We start from the raw sequence: 18054 nt of genomic DNA on the forward strand, positions 1-18054 counted from the left end.
AGTCAAGATATATATGACAGAAGTAGAGGGATTTTTAGTTGTTTAACTGAAAAGACTTAAACCCAAAGATTTTAGTGAGTACCTACAACCTTAAGCTAATCTCTCTGGTACCACCATGTATGTAGAGTCCAATAAGACACATCTACAGACTTCAATATTTCAACAATTAGAAGAGCACTTCTACTGAGACACTTCCTTAGCTCGTGAAAATGTATTTGTAAATGTCATACAACCAATACCAATCTTTGCTTTCTTCTGATTTATTTTCTTCCTGGGCCTGTATTTACTTCTATATTCAAATTCACATGCTTTTGGTTAAGACTGCATCTTTGAAAGAGAGAAGATTTGTAACTTGCCTCTGGTGGAATATCCCTGAGATCTGTTGGTGACAAGGACGCCATTATATAAAAGCTCAGAGGAGTAGTTGGCCACTCCAAGGAACAGTCATATCTGACTAGTTAGCTATGTGAAAGCTGAATGAAGTTATGTTACCAAAACAACTTTTCATTGGAATAAACATAGAGAAAACGTAGAAAGAAAAGGTATTAGGTAGCAAGTGTAGGTCTATTATATGAAAAGAAGGTCAATGATATTGATTGAGGCAATAATTTTTGAAAACTATCTTTTTTTTAAATTTTTTTTAACATTTATTTATTTTTGAGACAGAGCATGAACGGGGGAGGGGCAGAGAGAGAGGGAGACACAGAATCAGAAGCAGGATCCAGGCTCTGAGCCATCAGCCCAGAGCCTGACGCGGGGCTCGAACTCACGGACCGCAAGATCGTGACCTGAGCCGAAGTCAGACGCTCAACCGACTGAGCCACCCAGGTGCCCCTGAAAACTATCTTTAAATGAAAAACAAATCCTAGGTATGAACAAAATAAAACAAAATCCTACTTTTCATTTCATGTTTCCATTTGACTAGCTTTGAAACCCAAAGAACTTATTTAAACAAATACTATGTCTCTTGATATGAACTAATTTCTGTAGGAACTTATGGACTCAAGAATTTTAGGATGAACTTTTGTTGTGCTGGCTTGTGAGTGTTCTAATTTTCAGTAACACAGCCCACTGGGGAGTGGGGAAGATAAATTCTGAAATTCAGTGAAAGTAGATACAAAGTGTGTCCAAGAGTTTACTCTTACAAAGATACTATGTGGATTTTAAGTTATATGTTCTCCAAATTTTCTCAGTACATTTTTTTAAATTTAAAACTTACATATTACACATCTTTTAAACGTATGGAAAACATAAATCTAAATTAAAATTAGTCAACACAATTACACTGCTCTTCATTGTGGGGGAAAAAGATGGTAATTTTTTTCATTATGATAAAATAAATGGAGAAGTATTAAACTGGGGGATGTAACTTCAAAGAAAAATGGTAAAAAGAATACTGTACTTGAGCACTTTTTTTCCTATAGTTTTGTCAATAGTTTCTTCTGCATAATGTGTGCTGTATGCTAGCCACATGAAATAAATGACTTTGGCCTTAACTGAATGCTACTGTCTGCAGTACATCATAACCCCAGCCTGCTGATAATAAGCCTTAGTTGGCAGTAATCTACATCCAGTGGCATTTGGAAAGCTGCAATAATGATGATGAAATTAAAACCCCAGAATTTAAGTAGCACATAGGTCAGTGTGCTGTAAAAACGTAGGTAAGAATAATAATGACCTCTAAAATGTTTGTGTTCATTGGTGAAGGCTGAGCTAATTAGGACAGGAAGTTGAAATACATTATTTCTTTTCTGAGCATTCCAAATAGAATGGCCGGGAATAAGCAAGCAAATTCAGAAGTTGTATCTTCTTAAAGCAATAATATACTCAATAATTCCATATTTAATCAATATATCTTTTGACCTCTACTGTCCTAGGTGGTTCTAAATTAAGCCTTTTTTTTTTATTTAAAGATCCGTTACTAGCAATAACAGTAATGGACAATGTTTCTTCAACAGGCCTGGCAAGGATTACCTTAGTTATACATATTCTACTTCCAGAATAGCCTTTCTAAATCTAAACCTATAATGTGTCTCTCCTGGTAAAAATACTGGAATATGTTGGCCTAAGCACCTAAATCATACCCAAACCCCCATGATTTGGAATTAGTCATGTGGACATTTATCTAGGGAAGGGAGACTCTAGTTTCTTTTTTTTTCTTTCATGAGCTTACACAGAAAGGGGCTGTTGTGACTTTTATTGTTTTGGGTGAATGGTACATTAACCAAATTAAGCATGTGCCTTCATTCCAGGATTCTTCATTCATCTTTCTATGGAGTATGATCTTTCAAGGGGGAGGTGATATAATTCAATCCACATATCAATTAATCTCATCACCTTCCATTTTTAGTGTCTCTAGGGACACTATTGGTCTATGGAATTAAATTTGGGAAACATTGGACTAGTAATAACATGATTTTTTTTATCCCTGCCTAACTTTAATCTACTTGAAAACTTCATCTTAAATATTCCCATATGCTCACTAATCTGGGTTAACTGGATTTAACTGGAATGACTTCCTTAACTAAGCAAGTATAAAACTGATTAAAAAAAAAATATTTCTTTCAAGAGCCAGACATACCATCAACTGAAAGACAATCAATACGAATTTTCTGTATTCATTATTGTTATAATGAATGCACTGTATTTAAACTAATGCGCAAAATAATTCCCATTTTTTCATGTCCACCACTATTAAAGTCAATTCCTCAGATTTCCTGTGGTGTGACAGCAATGACCATAGATGGTCTTTGATCATCTTTTAGAACTAAATGACAATTTCAACCTTTGATCACAGCTGACATGTAGTTTTACATAGAAAACAAAAACAACAACACCTCCATATCTTTACCACAGCAGGATAGATAGATCTAAAGAATTTAAAACAGAAACAGTAAGTGATTTATATACTGGATGTCAGCTGGACAGTTACTAGACACCAAATAAGTGAAAGAGAGAGAGCATACATTATCACTTTATTTGGCACCATATCAACCAAAAATTAACTGTTACATTGACCAACTCTATCCTTTTCTTTACTCTAAAAATCAGCTGTCAGTCCATTTTTCAACAGCTCAATGATTTTAAGTCTTTTCTCCAGAAGGTGTGAAATAGCATACAGGTGCAGAGTTATTCACTTGCTAAGATCCTTTTGTTAAAATAATTAGCCTTTCATTCTTTCAAGTCCTCCCTAACACTGACATTGAAATGGAGAGGAGCAGTAATTTTGCAGGGTCATATTTTACCATTCAGACATATGGAAAAGAAAAAATGCAATTTAGACCTAAAGGGCCTGCCATACAACAGATACTTGATAAATATTTTGAATAAATAAATTATAATAATTATAGACTTCTCTGATATGGTGAAGTTGTGATCTAAGTAGCTCACTGGTAGCCCGATTTGGAAGCATTATGTTTCCAAAATATGCACGATTATCTGAGCTGTATTTTTAATCTTCAATATTATATATATATATATATACATATGTATACATACATATATATATATACATACATATACATATGGCATTATATTTCATATATGCCTATCACAATTTTGCTTCTTCACTATTAGAAACAAATGTTAACTATAATTTTTATCATAATTTTATAGAGTCCATTATTTATATGTCCATTATTTAGAACTTGACAAATAGTCCTTATTTGCTAACACTACAAGATACTACAACCCTTTCCTTTGTACGCACATGGAAATCAAAAGGAGTTATATTCTTCCATCTATGGGTGAATTTTCACATAGTCTTAGGTCAGGGAATGAGGCAATATAATTAGTTCACATGACAAAGCCAAGTATGAGTTGGTCCATGTTGCATAGTCTAGAAATAAACTGGCTAGTACCTGCTACTTTAGGGAGACAATCCACCCATATAATTTAGAACAATGATCTCTTCCAGAGCTGGGTTTTGCATGCTTCTGGAGAGCAGAGATATGTGCACACAGTAAGTTTCTGAAAAAGGTCTGAGAATGATGAAACACTTATATGTACTAAGTTATTTGATAAATCCACACATACCAACAATTTCAATTATTTTACATAACATAAATCCAAATTTAACAGAGTAAGTTTTCAACAAGCAAGATTTTTTTTCCAGAGTACAAAATCTAAAACCCCAGGCACATTCTTCAATTCTATTTTTTCTCTTCATGACTATTTCCTCCTGTACCCTAAGTCATAAAAAGACATTAAGGGGCATCCTGATACAGAAACACTCATAATTATCATGAAAATGTAACAGCTAACAGAAAGGAGATTTCAAATTGATAAAATCTCTTTTAGGTTTGACCCATTTTACTTCTTTCTTGGGCATAGAGACACATGGTAATATTTATATCGTGCTAAATATAAAAATACCTGAGAGTGGCTGGATGGAGCCAATTTTCAATAGGCAACCTTTTAGTTTCTCCATCTCTATATGCATTCACTTATATAAAAAGTAAAACAAACAAAAAAAAACTTAAATGAGTTGTGTTTAAATGTAATTTCCTTTATGAAACTTGTATATAACACTATGTATTTTAGTTTTCAAGATTACTGACATTCTATAAATGCAAATATACATTTTCTACATTACAATATTACCCAAGGAAAAAAACAACAGAAAAGGAAGTGCCTGTGGAGGAGTAAGAAGGAACAGAACAGTCCCAGGATTGTACCATTCTCATAGTGCTTCAGGATTGTCTTTCAAATTTCTATTTTTAAGTTGCTTCTATTCCTATTACATTTCCCAAAATTGGTTGAGAATTTGAATCTTAATTTCTCATTTTAAAAATTAAAGAACTTCCCCCATCATCACCATCCTTATTTTTCAAGGAAAAGTCTCATTCCAACTGCAAATAATGTGATAAAACAATGTATTTGTTTTTATCAATTTGGATTGTAATATTTTTTAACTGGCATTAACTAGCATTCAGAGTCAAAATTTTCCCTTTACTTTATATACATTGTTGAAGGAAAAAAATTAGGTAGGCAATTAGTGATCAATGGGATTCTGCTTATGTTGATATATTTGGTCAATGTAAATAAGCTTATTTATTGCGAAACCATTATAATAACTTCTGACAAGAATAATATTTAGCAATCTAATAGATCATGCACATATCTTGCTTACTATATGTCATCTTTAACTTTTAAACAACCCACAAGTATGATCTAATTGTTTTCATTCTGCAAAAGAGTTAACAGGTTTTTAGAGACATTCTGTCCCTTGTCCAAGACCACATGGTCAGTAAATGTCAAGCCTGGCATTTGAGTCTTCATTGCATTGGCAACAGAGTCCACATTTGAGGAAAGGAAATTAAAAGTATGGAACACATGTTGACATTCATTATATGAATACCAATGGAATCTATCTTCTGCTTTGAAATTATTCAAGGTGAAATATAGATAAAACAGAAGGCCACTATTTAGGGTAATGATAGAATGACTTGCTTCAATTTCACAAAGTATTTCTTAAACAGACAAGTTGTAAAACAGGACCATAACAGTGAATAAGAGACAAAAAAAAAACCCCAAAATAGTAAGTACTGCATGACTTCTGATCTCACTTTCTCCTGCATTATGTTAAGGAAATAAGACAGGTAATTTGTAATGTTGAGTCCCAACTACTGAAGTCAAATGCTGCACTGAACACTTATAGAATGTCACATCAGTCAAGAAAGGACTGAAAAAAAAAATGTGCATGGTGTTCATGGTTCTTAGAGTCTTGATATTACAGAATTCTCCTTTCCCTGCCCCTTCAGCTACTGGTATGAAAAATTAGTATTTATAGACATTGACTGAATTTCTTTCTCTTTTGGAGGGCTGGGGGACAGTTTCTGTAAGACTGTCAAATTAAATAAAGCATGTGATCATACTTATCCAAGTAATGGCAAACAGAAGAAGAAAAGAACTTCTGGACTCTGGGCCATTCCAATGTCAACATCTGGACTACTGTGAATGACTTCAGCACTCTGAACAAAAGCTATGACACATTACCACAAAACTGGTTTAAACTGGCAACTGACACAGTTTATTCGGGTTTTACTTTTAGGGGTGCCATGCCCATAGATGGGAATGGAGCTTGTTCATATACATAGACTGATTTTCTCTCCACTCTAAGTAAAAGTTTGAGAGGAGGGAAAAAAACAACATAGTAATGATATATAATTTCTGAGTTAATAAAAATAGAAAATATTATAAAATTGCCCTGAAAAATTTCTGGCGCATTATAGACTCTCAAAACTCTTTGACCACTGAATTAAAAGATGCTCAATAGTGCTTCCTTTGGCAGCACATATACTAAAAGATGCTCAATATAATGTAGCGTTCCCCATTGTCAGTTTCCATTAGCTTAAGGAACCATGATGTCCTACCAGAATTCATACAAACTCCCCTTTGCATTCATCTTACAAAAGTAGGCATTATCTATAAGGTTTTGTCTCTATTTTTTTGGCTTGTTGAGGAAAGGAATATGGCAATTATTGAACATCTATTCATTTCCAGACATTGGGAGTATGTCAATTTATACATCCCCATATTTCAGATGGAAAAAGTGGAGTTCTTATGGATTAACTAATACGCTCAATATCAGTTAGTAACTGGCAGAGTAGGGATTCAAACCCAAGCATCTTACACTGAACAAAAGGCTCTTTCCACTCTAAACAATACCTCAAATCTTTTTTTCCCTGATTCTGAACTTTATTTATTTTTTAATATATGAAATTTATTGTCAAATTGGTTTCCATAGAACACCCAGTGCTCATCCCAAAAGATGCCCTCTTCAATGCCCATCAACTACACTCCCCTCCCTCACACCCCCCATCAACCCTCAGTTTGCTCTCAGTTTTTAAGAGTCTCTTATGCTTTGGCTCTCTCCCACTCTAACCTCTTTTTTTTTCCTTCCCCTCCCCCATGGTCTTCTGTTAAGTTTCTCAGGATCAACATAAGAGAGAAATCATATGGTATCTGTCTTTCTCTGTATGGCTTATTTCACTTAGCATCACACTCTCCAGTTCCATCCATGTTGCTACAAAGGGCCATATTTCATTCTTTCTCATTGCCACGTAGTATTCCATTGTGTATATAAACCACAATTTCCTTATCCATTCATCAGTTGATGGACATTTAGGCTCTTTCCATATTTTGGCTATTGTTGAGAGTGCTGCTATAAACATTGGGGTACAAGTGCCCCTATGCATCAGTATTCCTGTATCCCTTGGATAAATTCCTAGCAGTGCTACTGCTGGGTCATAGGGTAGGTCTATTTTTAATTTTTTGAGGAACCTCCACACTGTTTTCCAGAGTGGCTACACCAGTTTGCATTCCCACCAACAGTGCAAGAGGGTTCCTGTTTCTCCACATCCTCGCCAGCATCTATAGTCTCCTGATTTGTTCATTTTGGCCACTCTGACTGGCGTGAGGTGATATCTGAGTGTGGTTTTGGTTTGTATTTCCCTGATGAGGAGTGGTATTGAGCATCTTTTCATGTGCCTGTTGGCCATCTGGATGTCTTCTTTAGAGAAGTGCCTATTCATGTTTTCTGCCCATTTCTTCACTGGATTATTTGTTTTTTGGGTGTGGAGTTTGGTGAGCTCTTTATAGATTTTGGATACTAGCCCTTTGTCCGATATGTCATTTGCAAATATCTTTTCCCATTCCTTTGGTTGCCTTTTAGTTTTGTTGATTGTTTCCTTTGCTGTGCAGAAGCTTTTTATCTTCATGAAGTCCCAGTAGTTCATTTTTGCTTTTAATTCCCTTGCCTTTGGGGATGTATCAAGTAAGAAATTGCTGCAGCTGAGGTCAAAGGGGTCTTTCCCTGCTTTCTCCTCTAGGGTTTTGATGGTTTCCTGTCTCACATTCAGGTCCTTCATCCATTTTGAGTTTATTTTTGTGAATGGTGTAAGAAAGTGGTCTAGATTCATTCTTCTGCATGTTGCTGTCCAGTTCTCCCAGCACCATTTGTTAAAGAGACTGTCTTTTTTCCATTGGATATTCTTTCCTGCTTTGTCAAAGATTAGTTGGCCATACTTTTGGGGGTCTAGTTCTGGGGTTTCTATTCTATTCCATTGGTCTATGTGTCTGTTTTTGTGCCAATACCATGCTGTCTTGATGATGACAGCTTTGTAGTAGAGGCCAAAGTCTGGGATTGTGATGCCTCCTGCTTTGATCTTCTTCTTCAAAATTACTTTGGCTATTTGGGGCCTTTTGTGGTTCCATATGAATTTTAGGATTGCTTGTTCTAGCTTTGAGAAGAACGCTGGTGCAATTTTGATTGGGATTGCATTGAATGTGTAGATAGCTTTGGGTAGTATTGACATTTTAACAATATTTATTCTTCCAATCCATGAGCACAGGATGTTTTTCCATTTCTTTATATCTTCTTCAATTTCCTTCATAAGCTTTCTAAAGTTTTCAGCATACATATCCTTTACATCTTCGGTTAGATTTATTCCTAGGTGTTTTATGCTTCTTGGTGCAATTGTGAATGGGATCAGTTTCTTTATTTGTCTTTCTGTTGCTTCATTATTAGTGTATAAGAATGCAACTGACTTCTGTACATTGATTTTGTATCCTGCAACTTCGTTGAATTCATGTATCAGTTCTAGCAGACTTTTGGTGGAGTCTATCGGATTTTCCATGCATAATATCATGTTGTCTGCAAAAAGTGAAAGCTTGACTTCATCTTTGCCAATTTTGATGCCTTTGACTTCCTTTTGTTGTCTGATTGCTGACGCTAGCACTTCCAACACTATGTTAAACAACAGCAGTGAGAGTGGACATCCCTGTCGTGTTCCTGATCTCAGGGGGAAAGCTCTCAGCTTTTCTCCATTGAGGATGATATTAGCTGTGGGCTTTTCATAAATAGCTTTCATGATGTTTCAGTATGTTCCTTCTATCCCGACTTTCTCAAGGGTTTTTATTAAGAAAGGGTGCTGGATTTTGTTGAATGCTTTTGCTGCATCGATTGACAGGATCATATGGTTCTTATCTTTTCTTTTATTAATGTGATGTATCACGTTGATTGATTTGCAAATATTGAGCCAGCCCTGCATCCCAGGAATGAATCCCACTTGATCATTGTGAATAATTCTTTTTATAAGCTGTTGAATTCAATTTGCTAGTATCTTATTGAGAATTTTTGCATCCATATTCATCAGGGATATTGGCCTGTAGTTCCCTTTTTTTACGGGGTCTCTGTCTGGTTTAGGAATCAAAGTAATACTGGCTTCATAGAATGAGTCTGGAAGTTTTCCTTCCCTTTCTATTTTTTGGAAAAGCTTGAGAAGGATAGGTATAATCTCTGCTTTAAATGTCTGGTAGAATTCCCCAGGGAGGCCATCTGGTCCTGGACTCTTATTTGTTGGGAGATTTTTGATAACTGATTCAATTTCTTCGCTGGTTATGGGTCTGTTCAAACTTTCTATTTCCTCCTGTTTGAGTTTTGGAAGTGTGTGGTGTTTAGGAATTTGTCCATTTCTTCCAGGTTGTCCAGTTTGTTGGCATATAGTTTTTCATAGTATTCCCTGATAATTGCTTGTCTCTCTGAGGGATTGGTTGTAATAATTCCATTTTCATTCATGATTTTATCTATTTGGGTCATCTCCCTTTTCTTTTTGAGAAGCCTGGCTAGAGGTTTGTCAATTTTGTTTATTTTTTCAAAAAAACAACTCTCGGTTTCATTGATCTGCTCTCTACAGTTTTTTTAGATTCTATATTGTTTATTTCTGCTCTGATCTTTATTATTTCTCTTCTTCTGCTGGGTTTGGGGTGTCTTTGCTGCTCTGCTTCTATTTCCTTTAGGTGTGCTGTTAGATTTTGTATTTGGGATTTTTCTTGTTTCTTGAGATAGGCCTGGATTGCAATGTATTTTCCTCTCAGGACTACCTTTGCTGCATCCCAAAGCGTTTGGATTGTTGTATTTTCATTTTTGTTTGTTTCCATATTTGTTAATTTCTTCTCTAATTGCCTGGTTGACCCATTCATTCTTTAGTAGGGTGTTCTTTAACCTCCATGCTTTTGGAGGTTTTCCAGACTTTTTCCTGTGGTTGATTTCAAGCTTCATAGCATTGTGGTCTGAAAGTATGCATGGTATGATCTCAATTCTTGTATACTTATGAAGGGCTGTTTTGTGACCCAGTATGTGATCTAACAATACCTCAAATCTTAAGTTTAGCATGGATATTGATCGTTTTTAGCCTAAATCTGAATTGTGAAAATTGCTGTATTTAGGTCAGAGCTGCCTACAGAGTTATAGACGACATTCAGGCCCAACCCTTAGGAGACTACAGATTGTGGTCTATGGAAATCTGTTCCCTAGAGTGTTGCCACTATATTGACCAATTGTCCATTCTTGATCAACATGTTGTCACATACAATTAAACCAAAAATCTCCTATGAAGGGTAGTTCATATACTGCAGCATGGAAAAAAATGTTGGGTTTCTTCACAGAACATAGACCTTTAGTGGTTAGATCTTTAGTGGTTTCTAGCTTGGATTATTGGTAATTCTGTTAATGTGTTTAATTTTTATCAATTCCTTGGAGTAAAATGACCACCTTAAGAACGTTATATGGTGGTTTTCAGGATCCAATGGCATGAAATGAATGCCTGTACCACAAAGAGCTTTGATGGAGACTGCCTAGGTGTTCACAAACTATTTCTCCTCACTCTCTGGGTAGAAATTTATACTATATCCCCCAAATTTGCCTGTTTAAGTTTGGAAATTTGAATGAGTTCTGGCCTATGGATTGTGGACACAAATAACAGAGGACATCTCTCTAAAACGGGCCCATAAAGACACATTGTGAAATGCTCTGCTCCTTCCCTCACCTTTGCAGAGAATCCAGGACAATACCAAGGCCCTAGGGGAGAAAAGAGCTAATAGAAGTCTCTGGCACCCCCGGAGTCTACATTAGACTCATCAGGCAATAAATAGATAAATATTTCCTCTTCCAAGAAACTGACATTCTAGGGTTCTTTGTTACAGCAATTTTCCTACTCTGAACAATCTAATCTCTATGCAATTGTGAGGGAGGTATTTTTGTCTATTATTGTTAACATAGTAGTCCAAACGCAGACCTTCCTCTGTGCCAGTATTCTACGGTCATGAATGAGCATTTTGTACATTGTTACTTACTGTTGTAAAAGTATTTCCTAGTGTTTTCCAGACCTGTTGAAGCACCTAGATTCCACTCACAAGTACTGAATTGCAAATAACTGATTTTTATTTACCCTACTTCTGCAGCTTCAGCAACTGCCAAAATGGTTCTTTTCTGAGCTTTTTCTTAAAAGGATGAAACTCCACCATGTACATGACTTTTAAACACTTTAAATAGTACTGAATACAGCCAATATTTTTGACCATTTGAAAATATTTTGTCACAAAGATATGACAGAATTTCAAATTGTTTATTTACATTTGATAGCAGCCTGAAGTACCTGCCATTGTTATTTGTAGTGCATTTAAAAATCGTATTTCGTATTAAAGATTGCTATTATGGAAAGTTCCTCCAACATTCTCCACTTCCAAGCAGATGATGGGACACTAAAGTGGATGAAGGAGAACTTTATGGTCTCATTTGAGTCACTATTGTGCAATGAAAATAGCATACTCAAAAGATTAGTATATTTGCAATGAACCTGTAGAGGGAAGATTCACTGCCTTTATTGAAAACCTGGAACTATATATTGTCAGACCTCAGAACCTGTTTTAAAAAAAATGTGTAATTTGGGTGACTAATTCTCCATTCTACTAAAATGTGGAACTGTTTTCATTTTTTTTTTAATGTAGGAATACTTTAAGTCAAGAGTTTCTAAATATCTCAAAGCATCAGTCCAATTCTAAAGGTTGTATCTGACCCAAGATCATTTCTATTAAACTTATGGAGCTATGATGTTTTAAGAAACCAGAAAGAGTGTTGATTATTGAAAGAAATTACTCTTTTTTTTTTCTAAGAAAAGTCCTCATACTAAGTGCATGAACAATCAGGAAAAGACTGAAAAACATCATACCAGTTATTCCATTCATTATTATATGCAATTAGTGAACTTTTCTACTATCATAGAGATTTTTTTTAATGGAAACCCACATCATATTTTTCTCTAGATATTTGTTCTTTCTCTTCCTTATACTCTTAGGAATAGCTTTTATCCACCCATCCTACCATTGCTTGGTTCCAACTTTTATAAAGGTATCAAGGAAACTCAATATATATCGCCTCAGGACAGGATTCAGATTCAAGACAAAATATAATGGCAGTAAGGGTGGCAAACATTATATGAACTATGCACTGTCAGATTACATTAACATAAACATATCTGCCAATACTGGGTTCTCCCAAGGCACTTACACTGTTTGACTATATCAGTGTTTGGTGGCCCTTTCCACTGACAATGTTTCTCTTCTTTCATTCAATACAGCACTTCAAAATTCTCAGGATTGCCAAATACCTTGAAAAGATTCTATCTACTGCTCTGAATGAGATCTCTATCCCTATCCATTCAATTTATACCAAATATTTGAAAGAAAGACAGATGGATAAGGAAATAGGCAATTACTGAAACACCAAATCATTTAAGATTGTCTAAAATCCATTCTATCATCAAGTAGGTAAGAGTAAGCAATATTTATGGCAATTTTTTTTTTTACTTTCTTAGTGAAGTATAAAATACTTTATACAATAAAAGTTATTAAGCCCACCTATTACCTGGCTGCCAATGCCAGCTCTGTGACTAAGATTTATGTTTGAAGAAACTGGGAAACTCCAAAGATATAAACCTATGTGGTCTAACAGGATTATTTACCATTCTTTTCAGTTTCGACTCCAAAGCTTTAAAAATATTTAGTTGATTGAAATATTTCAAAAAGCTCATGCTTATCAATGTTCTAATAGTTCTTTTCTATTAAATTACATAATTAATTTCTATAGGTATGTGTGTACCTATGTGTGTATGTACATTATGTATCTCATATATATTCATGTGCAATTGCCAATAAAATAGTAATAAATGTTGTACTTCTCACCAGCTTAAAATAACAAAAATAATTCCTAGTGCTGTAACAAGTATAATATCATTTGAAACCTTAAGCATTCCAATCTAGGTATACAATCTTATCTTCTAGCTTGCATGTAGGTCATAAAAGATACTAAAACAATAGGAAAACATTATTTTGACAGCTGCCATTATGCAATAAATGTTCTATTTTAGTACAGTATATAGTAATTGCCAATCTAAATAAGTGATGAGGGGTAAGTATCACAACATCAAATCTCCTACAATTCTACTTTTGCTATAAAAAAATCTCAGTGTCAAGATAAAATCATTCGCTACTTAGGTCTCTTAGAAGCTTACGTTGAATTGAAGAGAATATTTTAAATGACTCAGCTTACTTGATTCCAATTTTTATCAATAGGCCAGGAAAAAAAATTATTGAAAAGTTAGTCCTTATGTAGTAAAGGATCCCTCTATGCCCCCACCACCACCACTGCCAACATAAACACACAGTATTTTGAGGATACTAGTGTGAAGATTGTTTACCTCTTGCTTTGAGGAAGTCTTTTTCTCGTGAACTCCCTTCCCAGATAAATTTTATATAGGATATTAGGAGACACTCTAAATTTTACCTATTTATATTAAATACTTTTTTCACCATGATGTGAGTCTACCAAACAAATAAATATGTGCTCAGAAAATATATGAGTTTATTCCCAAGTCAAGCTTCTCAGGAATAAAAGTAATACAAACACAAAAGTTATGGCCCTACGGGCACTTGGGTAGCTCGTCAGTTAAGTGGTTAAGCGCCCAACTTCAGCTCAGGTCATGATCTCACGGTTTGTGAGTTCAAGCCCTGTGTCAGGCTCTGTGCTGACAGCTCATGGCCTGGAGCCTGCTTTGGATTCTGTGTCTCCCTCTCTTTCTGCCCCTCCCCCACCCATACTCTGTCTGTCTCTCAAAAATAAATAAACATTAAAAAAATTGTTTTAAGTTATGGCTCTAAGAAATATTATGTGCAGAAAGTCTCAACAAACACACTTTGGGGTATACAGGAGGCACAAAATGACACTTAAGATGGGAGGGAAAAGTTAAGTTCTGGCACTAAGACCATGAATGAGGATATAAACATCTGAAGAGAGCATAGTTAAGTAGGAGAGTGTAAAATAGTGATATCCAAATGGTTGAAGTATGAAGACACCTTTATAACATGTACATTGTGGGTGAGAATGTGAGGGAAAGACAAGCATATATAATATTGGTGAATTTATAAACTGATAACAATATTTTGGAGAGCAATTAAGACTTATCAAATATTTACCTATTTTTTTAATTTAGTTTATTTTCTTTAGATTTACTAATTTTTTGAAAATGTGGAATCTCCATAACCTGGCAAATTTTACTTTTAGGAAACTCGAGTACAAAAATACACAAATAATCAAAGTTGCATAACTATAGTTTTTCATCATATTCACTAAAAACTTGTTTCAACATGTGAAATAATGGAAAAATCCTAATTGACAACAAACACAGAAATAATTAAAGATGTATTCATACTTTATAACAGATACAAAGTCAATATTGTTTAGTTAATAGATATATATTTTGCTGGAGGAACTTTTTAATAACAAAATTAATACTTGTTGATTGTTAACATAATAACATGGGGTAAAAACAACCGATTTTAAGAACAAGATAAAGCAGAATGAGAAATTTGGAGTTTCACCCATTTGCGACCTGAAGAGTTATGAAGAGCAGATATGCCACTTTTGCAGAATTTACGTATCTAGAAATATTTTAAAATCATATGAGTAGAGGTTACATGTTCTAGGTAATGTTATTTTGGAAATGTGGTTATGGTTGAAACCATGACTACATCTCAAACATACTAGCAAACAAGTCAATAATGCTGGAACTGTGACAATAAGCATCTGTGCTCTTTACATCCTTATAGTGGAAGGACCACTAACTGCGATAAACTTGTCAGCATTTTTCTCACCGTACTTAAATATTGGACCTATGGAAATGATCATGAATCTTATATTTTGGGAGAACTACATTTCTTCATTTTGTTTCCTTTTTTTCTTTTTTTTTTAAATTTTAGTATAGTTGACATACAATGTTACATTAGTTTCCGGTGTACAACATAGTGATTAGACACATTTCTATGTTATACTATGCTCACCACAAGCATAGCTACCATACAATGCTATCACAATATCATTGACTATATTACTTATGTTGTACCTTTATTCCCGTGACTTATTCATGCTATAACTGTTAACTTACTCATGCCTTTATCTTCTACTTCTCTTCACTTATTTTACCCATCTCCCTGTCCCCTCCTGTCTAGTAGTTATCTAATATGAAAAGAAAAAAACACCCCTATATTTATTGTAGTATTATTTACAATAGCCAAGACAGGAAAGCAAGCTAAGTGTCCACTGATAGACAAATGGATGGGGAAGATGTGGTACACACACACACACACACACACACACACACACACACGGGATATTACACAGCCATACAGAAGATGAGATCATCATGCCATTTGTAAAAACATGGATGAACCTAGAGAGTATTATGCTAAGTGCAGTAAATTAGACTAAAAAGACAAATACCCTAAGACTTCACTTACATGTGGAATCTAAAAAACAAATAAACAAACAAACAAAAAGCAGAATCAGTCCTTCCCCTCATTTTTAAACTTTTGCAGGATAAAAAAATTAAGCAACTAAAAATAAACAAAAAGTCTCATGCAATATTATTTTGTTTTCTAATCTTAGAGTAATGACACCCCCCTCCTTATAAGTATAAACAAAATAATAAATGGATATGGAAACTCAACTTTTAGTCACCTATAAACATCTTCCCCAAGTCCCCACAGCCACGTCACACTTGAAAGAGCTTGGCAGGCTATTTGCCCACATTTTGGTAGTAGCAGGCTGGTTTGTGTCAAAAATGAACTGCACAGAAAAAGCTGAAAAGAGAACCTTAGTCCCATTACCCTTGACTCCAGACAGCTTGATTAGTGATCAACTTCCAGGAACAAGTCTCTGCATGCACCTCAGTTATCCTCATGGAGTTTCAGTATTTGTGTACATTACTTTCCTATTTTTTTAAAAATGCTCAGGTACAGTCCAGCCAATAAACCCTTTCTTAAGCCTTCTTAGGAATTGCTGAAAAAGTGTTCCTCCTTATGATTAATGGCAGATTCCTGAGTGTGCTTGTAGAGTGCTCCTCTGATCCCTCATGGTTTTTATCTATCACTCTCATTCTTTCCCTTCCCTCTCTTTCACTCTCCCCTGTGCTTTTCTTGATTCTTTTCAAGCTTCCTTAACATGTGTAAAGATCTCTCTGCTTGCACACAAGTATGGGAATTTGCACGTGCCAAAACCTGACTCTATCAATACATTTGTTGATGAGAATTTAAGGAGGAAAAAGGTAAGAACTCCACAGAGGTAGTGCTAATTGATTTTCTTTATAAATGTATAAGCAATCATACAAGTGACCATCTGCTTTGTCTGCATGAAGTTAATGAATACACAAAAGGAATCAAATTTTGAGCTTACTTAAATCTTAAATCCAACTGCTTAGATAGTTGCTTAGATGTGTCATAAGACAAAAGGAAAAGTGTTCTAATCTCCAGGTTAAAGACCGACAAAATAAAACAGGATCCCTTGTTTGCTTCACTGAGAAACATTGCAAATAGAGGTAAATTGGTTGCAGTATCTGAATGTACGGATTTCAGAAACTTATATATAACATTACTTTCAAACAGGACTCTGGTATTTATTTAGCTAAATTGAGCTTATTAAATATAGAAAATAGTTAAAGACAACATCATTGTTGCAATTAGCAACTTCTATTTAAAAATGTATTCATTTCATTTGGCTCAGTATTTTAGAAGCACACATAACTATTTCATGCAGATTATCATTAGGACTAAAGAAGCATAGCAGAAATTAACTCAAACGATCACTGCTATAAGATACCACTCCTAGACTCCAGGGTTAAAAAGCAGATCTGTATAAATAAAGATTATATATATAGATACATACATGTGTGTATAAAATAGAAAACCAAAGATTTGCAGGAAAACCTGGAAAACCAAAGATTTCCAGCCACAAATTTTATTTCACCTATTCAAGCTGGAACAATGAATGTGTACAATTGCAGATCTGCATGCTAAGATCCTCTGATTCATAAAAACTTATCTATATTATTATATGGGATATTGATAATTTTGAGAAGTAATATCCCTAAAATTATTAATAAAAAAAATCACTGGTCACTCATTAATTATGCAAAATACTGACTTGTCTTTAAAAAAAATTCTTTTTAATGTTTATTTATTTTTAAGAGAGAGACAGAGACAGAGGAAAAGCAGGGGAGGGGCAAAGAGAGGGAGACACAGAATCCGAAGCAAGCTCCAGACTCTGAGCTGTCAGCACAGAGCCCCAACACGGGGCTCAAACCCATGAAACATGAGATCATGCCCTGAGGTGAAGTCAGAGGCCCAAGTGACTGAGCCACCCAGGCACACCATTACTGACTTGTCTTTGGTAACACAGTCTCTGTTAGCTGCTGGATATATTGCATTGACCAAGAAGGCTCACATTCATGACACTTATTCAGTGAATAAATCAGGATTGCAATTACCAATGTTGTAAGGTGTCCTAAAAGACCAGATATAAGAGTATACATAACTGGGAGCTCTGCTGGACACCTGGTGCATCAGGGAAGGGAATTAAACCCAAGGAAACTAAATTTGAGCTGACGATTGAAGGATGACCCAGAGTTCAGGGAAGAAACACTGGATCTAGTTCAAGCTAATAGTTGGAGCATTAGATACTTTTGATTCTATTTAGTCATATTTTTCAATAAAGACAAATATGTCTCTGAATGTAGGAGAAAATATTCAGTTCATTATCCTATAAGAAACAAGTTTTTTAAAAAATGACACTGGTAGATGCTAATTTAAAATCCATTTAAGCACAAAAGTTTAAATTAATTTGTCCTCTTCCCCCAGAGAAAATATAAAACAATATAAAAATAA

The 18054-nt window shown here is 34.9% G+C and overlaps 1 protein-coding gene across 1 annotated transcript in view; it reads right to left on the reverse strand.

The window, feature by feature from the left end:
* LRP1B (LDL receptor related protein 1B) overlaps positions 1-18054 on the reverse strand; it is a 1901338-nt gene that overhangs the window by 1803223 nt on the left and 80061 nt on the right. The window lies entirely within an intron of this gene.

This window comes from Prionailurus bengalensis, chromosome C1 (assembly GCF_016509475.1).
Source record: "Prionailurus bengalensis isolate Pbe53 chromosome C1, Fcat_Pben_1.1_paternal_pri, whole genome shotgun sequence".
Lineage (NCBI taxonomy): Eukaryota > Metazoa > Chordata > Mammalia > Carnivora > Felidae > Prionailurus > Prionailurus bengalensis.